General features: G+C 48.6%; 1 protein-coding gene across 2 annotated transcripts in view; it reads left to right on the forward strand.

Annotated features, from left to right (window-relative positions):
- Nucleotides 1-13015, forward strand: part of ESRRB (estrogen related receptor beta) — a 186796-nt gene that overhangs the window by 135376 nt on the left and 38405 nt on the right. The window lies entirely within an intron of this gene.

Consider the following 13015-nt stretch of genomic DNA (forward strand, 5'->3'; position numbering starts at 1 on the left):
TCCCTGTGTTAGGTAGTAAGTCTTCGTCGTTTATGTATTTTCTATAGTTAGGGCTTCCCAGGTGGTGCTAGTGGAAAAGAACCCACCTGCCAGTGCAGGAGACGTAAGCGATGCAGGTTCAGTCCCTGGGTTGGAAGATCCCCTGGAGGAGGGCTCAGCAACCTACTCCAGTTTTCTTGCCTGGAGAATCCCACGGACAGAGGAGCCTGGCCGGCTACAGTCCGTGGGGTCTCGCAGAGTTGGACATGACTGTAGTGACTTAGCACGCAAAAAAGTAGTTGGGCCAATTTATAGTATGGTTTCCACAACATATCAGGTACTATACTGCTTTTGACTCTCAGTGTTTGCTATTGTGACTCTTATTCCTGGGAATAACTAAATTTGTTTTAAATTTCTTCCTGCCTTTGTTACTCATTCAATCGGGTGACAGGCCTCGATTGGGGTCTTCTTGGGGCAATGGGTCTCCTCAGATCACTATTGTTCAATATGAAGTGACTGACACAGCACCTCTGATATGAGAGACACCTCACAAAGACCCAGATATAAAGCAACTTGCTATTTTCTAAAGAGCAATGTTTGAGGGGACCTGCTGCCTTGTGAAGCAGTTGTTTGGTTCTTTCGTGAAACTTTACGGAGTCCCAACCCTTGTGCCAGGAGCTGAAAACAAAGCCATGGGCCCTACTCTGTGGACTTGTATTCTAGGTCAGGGTGAGCAAGACAGTAAATGTGGTAACAAATAAATAAGCAAAATGACAGACCCAGACAAGCACCATGGACTACACAGTCCGTGGAATTCTCCAGGCCAGAATACTGGAGTGGGTTGCTATTTCCTTCTCCAGGGGATCTTCCCAACCCAGGGGTCGAACCCAGGTCTCCTGCATTGCAGGCAGATTCCTTACCAGCTGAGCTGCTGGGGAAGCCCAACGTGGCTGAGAGAGGGGGCCTAATTTAGTCTGAGGATTAGGTAAGGCCACGTTAAGAAGGTGGCTTGAATCCTAGAGCCAGCATTCCAGGCAGAGGAACCTGCAGGCTTGTTTCAGGACCAGGAGGAGGGCCACTGTGGCTGTTGTGAGTGAGTGAGGGCTAAGCAGAAGAGGCTGAGAGGCTGACACAGTTTTGCGCCCTGGTGAGAGTCGCACTTGAATTTCTCTCTAGCTGGAATGGAAGCCGTTGACACACGCTGCTCGGCCACGAGAGCTGTGCAGAGGGCACGACCACCCTGTCCCCCTCTCTGCGTTCCCAGGGCATGTGGCCAAATTTGCAGGTCACCAGAAGGCCCCTGGAGCAGCTCCTTCAGATGGGGAGGAACAAGAAAGAGGCCCTGGAACCAAGCTTCCTCTGTTCACCTGGGGCCGAGATGCAAGCCTGGAAGGAAACTCCCCAGGGAGACTGGGTGGGGGGTGATTGATGCATTATCCTGCCTTGGACAGCAGCCAGGCTTTTTGTCCTGGAGAAGGAGGCCTGCGATCCCAGGGGAAAGAGACTATGACAAGGATGCAGAGAAAAAGCCAGGAGTAAGTAGGAGCTGGGAGTGGGGTGCTGTCCCAGCCCTGACACTCGCCAGCCAGCAGCTGACCTTGAGCAGGGCCTGGGGTGCTCTGGACAATTTCCTCATGTGCACAAAAAGAATCAATTAAACCCACAAAAATGTTACTATCTGCAAGGCACTGGGGGAGGGAGAGGAAGAACAATCACAGATCCTCTTTTCAAAGGCATAGCCAGGGTGAAAGTCAGGTGAGACACAGGGTGAAAGTCAGCCACGCAGAGCAGGGAGGACTTCCCAGAGGAAGGGGCAGCTAAGCAGGAGTGAGGAGTGAACGTACTCGGCAGAAAGAACAGCAAAACAGGCCCACAGGAGTTGAGTGCCCTCTGCTCAACTGTGAGTAGGTAAGGGGCTGAAGCAGAGCATGGGACCGGATGTCAAAGGGCTTCACAAGCTGTGTGAAGGAAGTGAAAGTGAAATCGCTCAGTCGTTTCCTACTCTTTGCGACCCCATAGACTGTAGCCCACCAGGCTCCTCCGTCCATGGGATTCTCCAGGCAAGAATACTGGAGTGGGTTGCCATTTCCATCTCCAGGGAATCTTCCTGACCCAGGGATCGAACCCAGGTCTCCCACATTGCAGGCAGATGCTTTAACCTCTGAGCCACCAGGGATAGGACAGAGGAATACTTCGGCATGAGCTGCTTCAGTTGGTTTAGACTCCCAACTTTATAATTTCTTAGTGGTGTCAACTTGGACAAGTTACTGAGTTTCTTTGGGCCTTAATTTTCTTGTCAATAAAATGGGATTAATGGGGCTAATAAATACCTCCTACTTCTAGCATATTCTTGTAGAAATTAAACGAGACATGCAAGTACAGTGTGTACCTTAGTGTCTGGTATATGACAGCTTAGTGCCTGGTATTAAATAAATAGGATTTGTTCTTTGTTGTTTATATTTGGCAATGAGAAGCCATTGAAGATTTCTGAGCAGGGAATTAATCACATCTCCTTTTAGAAAGGTAATTCTGGCAATGAAATGGGAGGGTTTAAGGTCAGGCAAACCAGTCAAGAGGTGGTTTCAATAGTCCAGTTAAGAGATCTGGTTAACAGTCTGCCTTGTTGCTGCCTAGGCACTCAGTTGTGTCTGACACTTTTGCGACCTCCATGGACATAGCCCACCAGGCTCCTCTGTCCACAGGATTTCCCAAGCAAGAATATCCTGGGGTGGGTCGCCATTTCCTCCTCCAGGGGATCTTCCCGACCCAGGGATTGCACCCGCATCTCCTGCATTGGCAGGTGGATTCTTTACCACTGAGCCACTTGGGAAGCCCTCCCGCCATATAACATCTCTGGATTGGGCCGATTACTGTCTGCTACGCGATAACTGTATGGGGTTGTCACTGCCTTCACAAACGCCTTAAAAACTTGCAGAAAGGGGCTAGTGACCTGGAATGAAAGCCCCGAGGCAACAAGGGACACTTGAAAAGCACAGCATCATCAGCTCCTTTGTTAGCAGAGATGATGATTCCGTGGAAAAACACAGAAATAATGACTTCGGTCAAAAATGATTCATTCAGGAGAGTCACACTGAGAAATTTTAGCAATATCTTTAATTTATTTTTCTTATCTTTTCCCTTTCATGTATGCACAAGAATGCTATATGATTAAATCTGAACCTAAATCTCAGAGAGCTCTTTTAATAAGGGGGGGGAAAAAGAAGAAAATGCTAGTGGCAAGGAAACTCAGCCAAACTTTGATTGGCAGATGTTTCCTCTCTCTTTCTTGGTGGTATATAAAATAATGGTTCAGTCTTACTGTTGAAAGCATCTTAGATTCTATGCAATAAAAAACAGAAGCGGTCAGAGACCCTGAGAGAGTCCCTGCAGAGAAGGGAGATGAAATCTAACAGAGGAGTGGGTTTTAAGAGGTGTGATGGGCGTCTGCTGCTTCAGGAAGGACCAGGAAGGGAAGGCCCAGGGGAGGGGACTGCATTTGGCAACTGGGAGGTCACCATTGAATTCTAGGTTTCTCTGCATGGGGGCTCTTGCTTTAAATTAATTTGATTAACAGGTATTTCAGGTGGCCAGCACTGTACTTGAGATACAGAATTAAAAGACCTACCCGTCTCTATCCCCAGTAAGCACACGGTTCAGAAGGGAGGACAGCTTGCAAAATCCTGAGGATGGAACATTAAGCTGTTGCTTTCAGTTGGGAGTGGGGTGGGGAGGGGAGTGATGGGTGAGGCCTGTTGGGGGCGAACAGGAAGGGGCATATAAACCTGGACAGAAAAGAAGAGGGTCTCACCAAAAAAAGGCCCTGGGAGTGCAGAGGCTCCAAAGATGTGGAAGACTTTACCAGGAGGGGTTTCAGCTGGAGGGAGGTATGAAACGGCTCAGAGGTTCCATGTGGTCTCCTAGAGCCGAAAGACTGGGGCCTAGGTGGAAGCGAGGTTAGAGTGGACTGGTCAGAGGTAGCCAGACCATAAAGTGCCTCATGTGCTTTTCCCTGGAGGTTATATTTTATTTTTATAATTAATTTTGCAATTAATTTTAATTAATTTTACAATTAATGTTAAATTAATTTTTAACTTTTATCCAAATAATGCGTACACATAGTTTAAAAAAGACTCAAAGCATAACTCATAATGGAAAATAACAGTCCCTGACCCTACCTCTCTCCCCTTGCCCTGTAATCTAAAGTTAGTCGTTTAAGAAAATCTTTCTTCCAGCCCTTTATCTTCCTAATTACTAGTTTGACTTTACAGCTCTACTTACTGACTTAGCAATTTCACATTTTCTCTTGACTTCCTGTTATGGAAGATGAAGAGTTAGTTCCCATTATACAAACCCTCCCAACACACATACATTTCCCCATCTTCCCATTGTCTGAATATGGTTATATCACACTTTTCGGTTAAATCTATTTGCTTACTGCCAATTCCTCCCGGATGTTCCCTTGACTTTTTTCCCTGTTGGACCCTCTCTTCTCCAGATTGTACCTCTTCCTCTTTTCGGCCCTTCCCTTTTGGGGTGCGGGGGGCTCATGCTAGAAGGCACAGCACAGGGAAAATTGTTGACATCTTGGATGTGTGGAAATGCATCATTCAACCCATATATTAGATGCTAGTTGAAACTAGTTTCTCCCCAGAATTTGGACACCATTGCTGCTTTGTCTTCTAGCTTCTGGTGCTTGTCAAGAAGTTTGATTCATTCACTTAGAAAGGGTATATTGAGCCTCACTCTTTCCCAGGTATGGTTCTGGTGTTTGAAAATAGCAGCGAACAGAGCTGACAATAACCAACCTAAATAAACAAGGGTGATGAGTGCTAAGTAGAAAAAAAGAGTGGGGAGTATGCACGTGAGTTTTGTGCATTTGTGTCTGCACAGAGAGTTTCCCCCTCGTGGTTTGAGATACGGTGGCCAATCTTACTCTTGATCCTTTGTATTTGACTTGTTTTTACTCTCTCACTGAAAGGTTTTAGGATCTTTTTTTTTTTTTTTGTCTTTCATGACAAAAATAATCTATATTGTGTGTGTAGGTCTTTGTAATAATATTGTTATTATAATTTTTTGTTTTGAGGTGCTTGTAGATTCTCATGCAGTTGTAAGAAATAATACAGCGAGATCCTGTGTATATCCAGTTTCTTCCAGTGGTAACATCTTACATAACTGTATGTATCGTACGTAACCGTTTGTAGCTGTATGACATAACATATATGGGTTATATAACATAACTATATATATTTACTAGCAAGATATCACAACCAGGAAATTGGCATTGATCAACATCAACCACATTCAGATTTTCCTAGTTATACTCACTAGTGTGTGTATGTGCGTGTGTGTTCTATGCAGTTTTAACCCTGCAGATTCCTGTGACCACCAATGCAGTCAAGATACAAAAGAGTTCCATTGCGCAGGGTTCCTGGCACTACCCTTTTATTTATAGACGCACCACCTTCTGTTTTCTCCCCTCCCTGACCTTGCAGTCACTGATTTGTTCTCCACCTCTATAGTTTTGTCAAGGTCTTTTTTCATTCATTCTTGGACTCTCAACAGGCCTTTTGATCTAGAAACACATGTTCTTTAGGTCTTAAACATTTTCATCCCTCCCCTCCTTCTCTCCCTCCCTTTCTCCCTTGGTAATAACTTCCTCTCCACTGTCTGCTCTTTCAAAACCTCCTAAGAGTTGGATATTGAGCTTCCAGGATCAATCTTCCAATTCCTGCATCTTTTCTAGCCTACTGTCCAAAATTTTTTATATTTTTAATTTCTATGCCCTCCATTTTATGTTTTCCTTTTATCGCATGCTGTTCTTGTTTCATGAGTACAGTACTTTTTAAATTAGTCAATTTGGTTTTGGCTGTGCTGGGTCTTTGTTGCTGTGTGGGCTTTCATCTAGTTTTGGCAAGTACAGGCTGTGCTCTAGTTGTGGACCTTGGGCTCCTCATGGCAGTGGCTTGGCAACAAGCACAGGCTCTGGAGTGCTCAGGCTTCAGTAGTTGCTCCTGGGCTCTAGAGCACAGGCTCAAAATTTGTGGCCTGCAGGCTTAGTTGCTCCACAGCATGTGGGATCTTTCTGGACGAGGGATCAAACCCATGTCCCTTGCATTGGCAGGTGGATTCTTTACCACTCTGCCACCAGGGAATCCCTCCTGCCTCTGCTAAGTCACTTCAGTCGTGTCCAACTCTGTGTGACCCCATAGACGGCAGCCCACGAGGCTCCTCTGTCCATGGGATTCTCCAGGCAAGAACACTGGAGTGGGTTGCCATTTCCTTCTCTAAGAATGCATGCATGCATGCTAAGTTGCTTCAGTTGTGTCCGACTCTGTGCGACCCCATGGACAGCAGCCCACCAGGCTCCTCTGTCCACGGGATTCTCCAGGCAAGAACACTGGAGTGGGTTGCCATTTCCTTCTCCAGAGAATCCCTGAGTACAGTATTTTTACCTTCTCAAGTCAACAGCATACTGACGATTGCTTGTAGAGGTTTTAATCCTCTTTGCTTTGTCCTGGTTTCTTTCCACATACTTTTCCTCCTGCTTATTCTGGTTAGTTTTTATAGTGAAGGCTTCCCCAAAATGTAGTGATGATCCTTGGCCAATAGGGATAAAAAGTATAGAAGCAGTTCTCCTTCGGCTTATTTTTATCTGCTTGTCTTTCCTCTGATGCTGTTTTTCTTCTCATCTTCAGGTTGGGGAGTAGGAGGTGGAGGATGGGAGTGACGGGGGTGGTGGGTGGAGTGTCCATCTGGCTGCTGGGATTCTGGAAGTGGGCTTGGGGAGTGAGGCTGAGTGGTCTCACTGCTGGGTATGCAGTATTCAGTCATCCTCTTTTCAGCTCCAGCTTCCCTCTGCCCTCAGCTGAGCCTCATATTCCTGAGTCCCGATTCTCTTACTTACGCTCTCCAGAGATTAAGTTGGCCTCTCTTGTGCAGGCACATGGAGTGGTGCTCCTTAAATACAAATTCCCATTTTCAATCCCATACCTCCCTCCATCTTCTGCTGTGTCTTCAACACCTAGGCTTTTGAGATCCTGCAGTACAAAGGGCTTATTTCTTATCTGGAATCCCCTCTGGCTTCTTTGGTTTCAACGTCCTTCATTCTTTGGTGACAGTTCTTACTCCCCGACTGCCCTTTAGTGGGCCCTTGGGAAGGCCTGCAGACTTAAGTGTCAGTGTGTGTGATGAGCCAGAGATCCGGTGAGGCATTTTGCACAGGAAAGTTAATACCATCTCTCCAGGGTCAGTGTTGGGGTAGAGAGACTGGAAGTGAGTGGATGATAGTTGCTCAGTTGTGTCTGACTCTTTGCGACCCGATGGACTGTAGTCCTCCAGGCTTCTCTGTCTATGGAGTTCTCCAGCAAGAATACTGTAGTGGGGTTGCCATTTCCTCCTCTAAAGAGAGACTGGAAAGGACAATGGAAACAGGAGGAGGCAAGTGAAGGGACTTCCCTGGCAGTCCAATGGTTAAGACTCTGCAGTTCCCTTGCAGGGGGCACAGGTGCAGTCCTTGGTCAGGGAACTAAGAGCCCATATGCCAAATGGCACAATCAAAAACAGGAGGCAAGTGCATTAAAGGTGAGGCAAGGGATGACGGTCGTGGAAATGACCTGCAGCAGAAGGGGAAGGAGGCAGGAAGTATGAGGCAATTAGGATGAAAAAGACTTTAGAAGTAACAGAGGGGATGCGTCAATGATGCCCCCTCAGTTTCTGATCCAGGTGGCAGGTGGCTTAGTGATGGCTTTGCTGAGACAAAGGACAGAGTATAAGCAAGTCTGGGTGAGGATGGGTTCAGCTGGAGGAAGTATGAGTAATCCAGGGGAATTCCAGGTGGAGGGATCCAGCAGGCAGGCAGAGGTAGAAGCTTCATGCTGCCTTGTCCTTGCCAATTACATCAGCTGAAGCCAGCGGCATGAATCAGATCATCAGCTGGAGGGTAAGGAGGAGGGAAGGGTGGAGAGCTGAAGACCATGTCGAGATGGCAGGGATAATCTCTGTCCCTCGGGAGTCATATAAATAAGGGAGTGGGACCAAGTGGGACCAGCCCACCCCCATCACTCCAGAGCTAAAGACAGTGGCCATTCAGGCTCTGATTTTAGCCAGCAGACTCAGAGCCCATAAATTCCTCAAGAACTGTTTATCTAAGCCCTGCAGCCCCCATCCCTGAGCCCCGGGAGAGGACTTACCCGCTTTTCTGCAACTGTTTAAGGACAGCTGATGGGGTTGCCCCTGGGCTTTTCCATCTCCTGGGGCACAAAGAGAGTTGATGGTGGAGGGTCCCCCTTCGCCTCGAGGTCTCACTGAAAATCCGGATCATTCCTGGCTCCCTTCCACAGGCACACATACAACATCACCTCTGAAGTCTATGCATGGGAGACCCCGTCCACATGTTCCTAGATGTCAGAGCTGGTGGCTAGCCTCAGGTCTGACACCTAGAAAGGAGTCATTCTGGAGTCCTCTGTCCACATGTACTCTGACAGCCCTGATGGATGTAAAGATGAGCATGTTCACTTTGATTGCTTGCTACCCAGTGCGTGCATTTCACCACGCCCTGGATGTGCTTTCTGTCACTGAATCCGTAGGACTTTAGGAGATGGGAACATACCGTGCCCATTTGACAGATGAGAAAACTGGGGCTCAGAGAAGTCGAGTGATTTTGCCTGAGGTGGAGTCTGCATACGTCTATGCTGGGCACACTCCCAAGTCAGAGTGCTGAATTTATGTTAGATGCTGGCCATGTCCTTGGAGAGCCCACCCCCAACCCCGCCACCCCTCAGCCATGGTGAGTGTGTGTGTGTGTGAGTGTGAGTGTGTGTGTATCCCCCTCCCTGCTCCTGTGCTTTTCTAGACTGCCCTCCAGAGACCACAGGAATTCTGATGAATTAATCTCATCACTTTATCGAGAAGGCACTTACAGAAATTACAAGGCAAGGCCACCAGCCTGGGTTTGCTGGCAGCCAGCCGCTGGGGCCATAAAACAAATTGAAGAGAACAAAAATAAATAAATAAAATTAGATTTCTCTCTCTCTCTCTCTCACACACACACACATACACAGGGTCAAGAACATCTCTAGGTTCTTGTTGTTAATGCTTAGTCTCTTGTCCAGGGAGAACACTGGTACCAAATCAACAGGCACTTATTGACCCCGGGCTAGAGTGACAACCCCGAGAAACCCAAGATCTGTCCTTCAAGGGATTGACAGGGCTGGCCGAGGGGCTGAGACAAACACTTAGCTGCCTGGAAGTGACATCTCAAGGGGGCCCGAGTCCCCATGCCCCAGGCCCAGTGAGCCCACAGCCCAGTGGAGCAGAGCAGAACTGGAGCCTCAACTTTCTCACCTATAGGAGAGGAAGATGTTCACCTTGGGAAAGGGAAAGATTCAACATATGAAGAGCAGAACTGCAGCCGCTTCATAACAAACCCTCGTCAGTGTCAGATCCCAGTGTGCATTGAGTGCCTACTGTGTGCCAGGCACGGGGACTATGGAGAGGAGTGGTCTGGGAGGAGGAGAAGACAGCGGTGATCCGGGTGATGGACAGAAGGAGCACCTTCCCAAGGGGTTCCTGGAGGTGCAGGTGCGGGCAGGTGAGGCGAGGAGGCAGAGGGAGCAGGGTGGGCTTGTTCTACGGCGCAAAGGCCTGGGGGCCTAGGAAGTCCCCGAACTGATAGTTAGGTAGAGCAATGGGGAAGGTGAGGCTGGAGGTGAGGTGGGGGAGTGGGACGGAGGCCAGGGATAAACTCCTCAGAGCCTTCTAAGCCAGGACAGATGAATTGGTTTATGTATGGGGTTTCCTCCTTTCTTTCTCTCTTTTTTACAATGTGTTAATTTCTACCATACAGCAAAGTGATTGTTATACACAAATATATTCTTTTTCATTGAATATAGTCCTTTGAGCTATACGCAGGTCCTTGTTATCTGTTTTATATATAACAGTTTGTATCTGTTCATCCCAAGCTCCTGATTTATCCCTTCCTTGTTTCTCTTTTATCATGCTTATGTGAATATTGAAGTTATTTCCCCTGAAGTTACACAAGTTACCTATGAGATGATTATGGTCAGGTCATAGAAGGGAGGGGCACACAAAATCTTTATCCTCTTTACCTCCCATCCTCCACAGAGGATGACCTTTGGACCCCCTCCCTGCAGAAAGATGGTGCTGGCTGGACTTAAGAATGAGAATGAGAGGAATTTCCCTGGTGATCCAGTGGTTAAGACTCAGGGGGCGCAGGTTCAATCCCTGGTTAGGAAACTAGGATCCTGCATGCTGTATATTGGAGAAAAAAAATTAAGAAAAAAAAAAAAAATGAGAGGGATCTGTAAGGTGCTCCAGACATCTGTGAGCCTCAGTTTTCTTACTGGTAAAAAATGAGGATCAGAATCCTCACTGAGCTGTGGTGAGTACTCTGTATATTAGGCACCTTGTAATTGCGGCTCAATGATGTCATTACTTGGGGAGGCTGGGCTTCCCTGGTGGCTCAGACAATAAATGAATCTGCCTACAATGCAGGAGACCTGGGTTCAATCCCTGGGTCAAGAAAATCCCTGGAGAAGGAAATGGCAACCCACTCCAGTATTCTTGTCTGAAGAATCCCATGGATGGAGGAACCTGGTGGGTTACAGTCCATGGGGTCACTAGGAGTCGGACACGGCTGAGCGAGTTTCACTCATTCAGTGTCATTACTCAAAGCATTTTTTGGTGGTGGAAATGGTTCATGCTTGTTCTCAGAAAATCCAATAGTAAGTGGTTTCCAAATGCAACCTGGGGAGACTGAGGCACCGGGACACCTGAGGACAGCCTCCCCTATCTCTAGACCACCTTAGTTGCTAGGTTGGTGCAGGGGCCTGTCTGAGGTCCTCAAGCTCCTTGTAGGGGGCAGGGGTGGCAGAGGGGCTCCGTGTGGCCTTGGGTAACTCACTTCAGCTCCCCAGGTCTCAGTTTCTTGATCTGTGAAATGGGGCACCTGTGGGTCCCAGAGGGTCATCATGAGAATGGAGGGAGCGCATAGTAGGTGCACAATAAAGGTGGCTATTATAACTGCTAAAATGGAGGGGTTATGTGTGGGGAATTCCAAGGACAGGCAGGCCTGGGAGTTGCCCTTTTGAGCCCTATCCTGGGCTCGGTGTGGCCTTTCAGAGGCTGCTCTGTGCCAGGCAGCATCCTTGCTGGGCAAGCTGGGTTCCAGAGGGAAATCCGGGCAGGTGGCGTGATGGGCATTACTTATCCCTCCTCCATGAGGAGGGGGCACCTGGATGGGCGTGGGGACAGATGGTTTGTACCAGTTCAGAGTCTGTTCTCTGAAAACCACAGACTCAAGCAGACTGCACTGACTGGGAAGGGGGACAGGTGCTGAGGAGGCAAAACACAAAACAACACTGCGGTCCACTGCGGTCCACGGTCCCGTGCTGTGTCTTCCTCATGTCTGCCTCCCCTGCTCCTCTGGCAGTTCCGCTCCCTTCCCCCGCCTGCCCTCCCCTCAACCCACTGCCTTTCCTTTGGCCTCGAGGCTTGTTACGGTTGCACAGTGCACATTTGTGAGATGAACGTGGACCAGTGAGGGTGCTCAGGACAGAGGCTGCACCCCAACGTTAGAAGGGCAGCTCCAGAGACTGCCCTGGTGGCCCAGGGGTTAAGACTCCATGCTTCCAGCCCAGGGAGCATGAGTTGGATCCCTGGTTGGGGAACTAAGATCCTACATGCCGCGGGAAGTGGCCAAAAAATAAAAATAAGAAATGATGCAAAAAATTCATGATGAACAACAACAAGAATAATTTAAGAAAAAAAGTAAGAAAGACAGCTGCAGCCTCTCCTGATTGTGCTGTCAGCCCTCCCAGGAAGAGGCCTGAAGAGGAATAGTGGCCTTCCCAGAGCATTTGAAGATCAGTTTATCGGCTCAGATGGTAAAGAGTCTGCCTGCAATGCGGGAGACCGGGGTTTGACCCCTAGGTCAGGAAGATCCCCTGGAGAAGGGAATGAAAACCCACTCCAGTATTCTTGCCTGGAGAATCCCATGGACAGAGGAGCCTGAGGGGCTGCAGTCCATGGGATCGCAAAAGAGTCAGACACTCATTTTGAGCAAGACTTATACAGTTACTTGGCTCAGAACCACTCTGGAAACCTCCGGTTTCTCATCTGTAAATGGGATGGTGTGAACACCGACTTCATGAAATTGCTGTGAGCGTTTGGTCGATCATTCCGCAGGTTTGTCTTGCCTGCCTTCTGTGCGGCAGGAGCTGGTTTCAGGCCATTGCGATGACGTGGTGAGCAGCACACCTCTTGTCTTTTTGGGGGCTCACAGCCTCTGTGGCACGGGGCCAGGTTCATGGAACTCATCAGTATCACCCATTTAAGGGGTGACATGGAAAATTAATCACAAATTCCCTCTGCATCGAGGAACTGTGCTTATAAATTCACCAGTTCCCGTTGAATCGCGCTTTACAATTTTTAAAGAAGTTTTATATCCATGGTCTTGCTTGATCCTTCATTTAGCAGTTATTACACTGTTTTGCAGATGAGGAAACTGTGACTTGGTGATAGAAAAGTGATTTTTCTCAAGGTCAGCCAAGCTGGGTGGCCTGGGCCTTGGCCGTGGGGTATGGGAGGTAGGCCCCTGGCCCCTGTGGGCTCAGAGCTGCCAAGAGGCTTTTCCCATGAGTTGGGGCCCAGGCTGGAGGGCAGAGGACCGGTCAGCAGGGGGATAAAATTTCTTTGCCTTGGATAAAATGTCAGCTCAGTGAGTTTTGAGGTCCCAGGTCAGTGGGTGACCAGGGCTTCCCTGGCGACACAGTGGGTGACAGTCCATTGGTGGTGCAGGGGACACGGACTCAAGCCGTGGTCTGGGAGGATTCCACGTGCTGTGGAGCACCTAAGTCCGCGAGCCACAACGACTGAGGCCCCCGTGCCTAGAGTATGTGTTCTGCAGCAAGAGAAAGCCATCTCACACGCCCACAGCCATGAGAAGCCTGCACCACAGCTAGGGAATAGCCCCTGCTGGCCTCAACTAGAGAAAGCCCACGCAGCAGTGGAGACCCAG

The sequence above is a fragment of the Ovis aries genome, chromosome 7, assembly GCF_016772045.2.
Source record: "Ovis aries strain OAR_USU_Benz2616 breed Rambouillet chromosome 7, ARS-UI_Ramb_v3.0, whole genome shotgun sequence".
NCBI lineage: Eukaryota > Metazoa > Chordata > Mammalia > Artiodactyla > Bovidae > Ovis > Ovis aries.